This window comes from Diachasma alloeum, unplaced genomic scaffold (assembly GCF_001412515.2).
Source record: "Diachasma alloeum isolate Michigan unplaced genomic scaffold, Dall2.0 Dall_scaffold_00462, whole genome shotgun sequence".
In the NCBI taxonomy this organism is placed as follows: domain Eukaryota; kingdom Metazoa; phylum Arthropoda; class Insecta; order Hymenoptera; family Braconidae; genus Diachasma; species Diachasma alloeum.
Genome location: NW_021680595.1, coordinates 329,410 through 334,640, shown reverse-complemented (window position 1 = coordinate 334,640; position 5,231 = coordinate 329,410). Strand labels below are relative to the sequence as shown.

At 35.9% G+C, this 5,231-nt stretch overlaps 1 protein-coding gene across 3 annotated transcripts in view; it reads right to left on the bottom strand.

The window, feature by feature from the left end:
• Window positions 1–5,231, bottom strand: part of LOC107042422 (torso-like protein) — a 250,234-nt gene that overhangs the window by 8,516 nt on the left and 236,487 nt on the right. The gene's annotated exons all lie outside the window — the stretch shown is intronic.

Sequence of the window (5,231 nt, the reverse complement as noted above, 5' to 3'; positions counted from 1 at the left end):
GGGGGGGGGGGGGGGGGGGGGGGGGTACGAGTAGACACTTAAATCCGGAAAGTAAGGTCGAAGTGGTTTGATTTGCACGTGTTGATTACGAGCTATGACAGTTTGAACCTGCTGCACGTGAGTCTGCTCTAATGATCATTCCAGTGCTTGATCTCGTGACTGTATATCGGAGGTATTTTCCGAATAACTCATTATAAGTTTGAATAAAAATTCGGCATCGAGGGAGGAAACTAATTCTGTCATTATTTTTCTTAATGACGTAATTTAAGAAGATGGAGTTATTAGAGACAATTAAGAGATTATTTTGTTTTGTGTTGGATTTGTGGATCAATACTACATCAATTAGTAAGGAGAATTAGGGGTTTAGGTTGGATAATTACTAAAAATAAATGAATTAAAGAAAATAATTTTTTGCGAAATAAATTTGATTTACTTCTTACTGATTGTATCCCAGAGAATGAAAACCGGAGGGATGTTGTTTGCACAAAATTGTTGAGTGAGTGAGAAAAAATCGTTTGGAGGATTTTTTTTGCATTAAAGGGTTTACACTGTTACAAATTTTCTGAAATTTAAATGACAGTTGTTTTTGAATTTTCAACGATGTGAAGTTGAATCCAATTTCAGATTGAATCGTTTAAGGAGTTTGTTATTCATCTTGGAAATCCAATGAAATTGAGTTTTTCGTGTGTAGCTGTGATTGGATGGGCGCGCGGGTGAGGGAACCGTAAAATGGTTGAGATAGTAAGGTTATTTTCGAGAGAGACGAAACATCAAACATGGCGTACGTTGGATAGTGACAGACATCGCGCCAATTATCTTTGTCGTTAATTTATTCACGAAATTAACGGCAAAACTCGATGAAACTTCATGCCCGTATTTTTAAGAGCTTGATATAGGTAAATATGTGGACGTCCGCATGAAAAGGGACCACTTTGGCACTATTGGACTTATTAATATGGGCGTATTCCTGGTTAAATTTGGAACATTTTGAGAGGTCACACGTCTCGCTAGATGAAAAAACCGCGAAGTTATAGAGCTCCAAAGTTGGTAATGGGAAAAACATAGTTTTTAGTAAAACGAGATCAAAGTTCGAGGTACTATTATTATTAGTTCTACTTGGAAGTTAAACAGATGATGGTTTGAATACATAAAACATGCCTTTGGAAACACAAACCACCGTGTATTAAGTTCAATTTATCTCTCATTCATGAAATAAAGAAGATCCGACAAAGTGGTTGCTTTTCTCTAAAATTGGATTTTCAATAAATTAATCGGATTTTAAAAGAAAAACATGACTGTGTCGAATTATTTGACTAAAAAAAATGTAGACTACGTTTGAAATCATTTATTGTTCCTTCTTCCAGGAATTATACTGTTTTATTGTCGTTGACAACAAAAATGAAACTGTTTTATTGTGACTGTCATGATTGTTTTCGCCAATTATAGGTATGGTTTTGTACCTTCAAAATTTTCATTTTTTTAAGGCTTCTCCCATAGTTTTACTATCATCAAAAAGACCTAAAAAAATTCAATTCAATTTTTTTTTCAATTTTATTGTTTACCACGTCAAATTTCCGTTTTTCGAGTTCTTGACGAAATTTTTGGTTTCGGCGGAGGTGAATTATTGTTTTTTTAATTGTCAATATGTATTTCCGACTGAAATTTTCTATTCTTCCGATCGAACATGGTTTCAATTAGCTCACTTCATAAGAAATGACTTGAATTGGCAAAAAAAAAGTTGACAATTGCAGATTGGATCCCCTTTCCCCACTCAGATTGCAGACAATTTCCATTTCCTTTGTTGTATACCCACATTATTTCCTGATTTCCCACTTACGAAATACCCCCAATTTCCTAAATATCCTCAAAATCCTCTACAGCCTCAAATNATCTTTGTCGTTAATTTATTCACGAAATTAACGGCAAAACTCGATGAAACTTCATGCCCGTATTTTTAAGAGCTTGATATAGGTAAATATGTGGACGTCCGCATGAAAAGGGACCACTTTGGCACTATTGGACTTATTAATATGGGCGTATTCCTGGTTAAATTTGGAACATTTTGAGAGGTCACACGTCTCGCTAGATGAAAAAACCGCGAAGTTATAGAGCTCCAAAGTTGGTAATGGGAAAAACATAGTTTTTAGTAAAACGAGATCAAAGTTCGAGGTACTATTATTATTAGTTCTACTTGGAAGTTAAACAGATGATGGTTTGAATACATAAAACATGCCTTTGGAAACACAAACCACCGTGTATTAAGTTCAATTTATCTCTCATTCATGAAATAAAGAAGATCCGACAAAGTGGTTGCTTTTCTCTAAAATTGGATTTTCAATAAATTAATCGGATTTTAAAAGAAAAACATGACTGTGTCGAATTATTTGACTAAAAAAAATGTAGACTACGTTTGAAATCATTTATTGTTCCTTCTTCCAGGAATTATACTGTTTTATTGTCGTTGACAACAAAAATGAAACTGTTTTATTGTGACTGTCATGATTGTTTTCGCCAATTATAGGTATGGTTTTGTACCTTCAAAATTTTCATTTTTTTAAGGCTTCTCCCATAGTTTTACTATCATCAAAAAGACCTAAAAAAATTCAATTCAATTTTTTTTTCAATTTTATTGTTTACCACGTCAAATTTCCGTTTTTCGAGTTCTTGACGAAATTTTTGGTTTCGGCGGAGGTGAATTATTGTTTTTTTAATTGTCAATATGTATTTCCGACTGAAATTTTCTATTCTTCCGATCGAACATGGTTTCAATTAGCTCACTTCATAAGAAATGACTTGAATTGGCAAAAAAAAAGTTGACAATTGCAGATTGGATCCCCTTTCCCCACTCAGATTGCAGACAATTTCCATTTCCTTTGTTGTATACCCACATTATTTCCTGATTTCCCACTTACGAAATACCCCCAATTTCCTAAATATCCTCAAAATCCTCTACAGCCTCAAATCCAGTCCCCATCCTAACCAAATAAGTCGGCACTTTCCTCATAACGCAAATGAAGCAATTAGGCTCCGACTGTCGCCAATGCCCTAGACGGACCCTAATATTTGTCCCAGATATTTGGCGCCTCCAAAAACCCCCACACCAGCACTCTGAAACAGTGAATTAAAGTGGAACTGGCAATTCTATCCTGTGAACCGAGTGGCAGCTATCAAGTTGCTGAAAACGTGGACACCGTAGGAGACAAAACTGGAGGACCATCGCGAGTCAAGGAAAATTCTGCAGTTTGGTTGAACACACTGGAATTAGCAACTCCAGCACCGATTGCAACGAATCACTTCCGCAGTAAGTGCTGTTCATATAAATATTCGTACATTCAGACAATTCCTTGTTTCTCATCACTTCCCAATACTCCTATAAATTTCGTTTCAATTCAAAAACATAGAGATCAAATTTCAAAGCTAAACGATGCCTGACAGTACACAGACCACTCAAAATACGCGCAACGTGTCCCTTTCTTACGAACTCTCATTTTCAATTAAATTAATTCCCGAAACTTTCGACGGAGATCGATATAAAATTCGCAGTTTTATCAAACAAGTTGATGGAGTCTTTGAACTCGCGTCTGATCAACAAAAGCCAGCACTTTTACTTTATGTAAAAAGTCGTATCACTGGCAAAGCTCGTGAACAGATCGACATTCATTGTAACCTCACGACTTGGGAAGAAATTTCTGAACTTCTTTTAAGTCTTTATCAAGATAAAAAAACTCTTGATCAATTGTTTGAAGAATTAAATTCCATGCATCAAAAGAAAAATGAAAATGTCTCACAATTATATCAAAAAATTGAAGATCTCTCATCACGTATTCTCGCAGCAGTTCACACGAGTGAACAAGATGACAATCTCTTACCGGGCTCTATCGCAAGGGTTACAAAAATGACTCTACATCGCTTTATTTATCACACACACCCACAAATTTCGCAAATGCTCCGCTATCGCGAATTTGCAACAATTAATCAAGCCTTTACTGCCGCAGTAACCGAAGAAAAAGCCCTGCGAATGCAATACAATCCACATTCTAAATGCACACATTGTGGTAGATTAAATCACACGAGTGATGATTGTCGCTTTAAAAATCCAAATTCAAATTTTTCCACGTCACGCGAGCATAAACCAATCAATTTTTCTCAACAAAATTCTTATCAAAATTCGTTTAAACGTCAAAATCAATGACAAAACCCAAATCGACCTAACAATCAACGATTTAATCAAAATTTGAATCGTTCAAATTCTCAAAAAACGTGCAATTATTGTAAAAAGAGTGGCCATGTTATTGAAGAATGCATAAAAAGATTTGCTGCAAATGTCAGGAAAAACAGGGACACCGCATGTCAAAATCCACAACAATCAAGCATACACGTTAGCAACCCAATGAAAAATGAAAATTTTCAGATGGCCAGCCTTAATTCTCATCCACCAGAATTATCTGAGCCACAAAACGAGGTTCCGACTACTTTTGCAAATCTAAATTCATTCGCGTTCCACATCCCCTCGAATAACAGCGAATTAAAATACATTCTCTTTGAATCCCCTCACTCAGATGATCCTGATAAAATTCTCAAATTTTTGGTCGACACTGGAGCGGCCGTCTCTCTCGTAAAAGCCTCGAGTATTCGTAATTTCGAAATCGTTAATCGTGAGCCAATTATTCTCAATGGCATTAAGCCCAACGCGCCGATCATGACTCTCGGACAGACCGAACTCGATTTGTAACTCTTTTCTTAACAAATTTCATGTACTTAACCCAGATACGGGAATTCCATTTGATGGTCTCGTGGGACAGGACTTTTTTCAAAACCAAAATTGCAAAATAGATTACCAAAATTCGACTCTCTCAATCGATGCGATACCGTTTCCCTTACCATTACAAAGTAACGCCATTCTATTCCACAATGCATCACGATTAATTATCCAACCTCGCTCGGAAATAATCGCAAAATTATCACTCATCAATCCTCTCGACCTTGACGAAGGTATAATCGCAGGTCAATTCCTCGACAAAGAAGAAAAATTATTAATTCCCACAGCTCTCGTAAAAGCGATAAATAAAGAAGAATCGCTTATTACAATTGTAAATCGATCCACAGAAGAGAAAATTCTCCCAAAATCGCATTTACCGCTTTTATCTTCTCCTCAACAAATGAAAGTTTTTCATATGAATGAAGATAATTCAGAAAATTTCGAGAAAAGACGTGAACTATTACACAAAAAC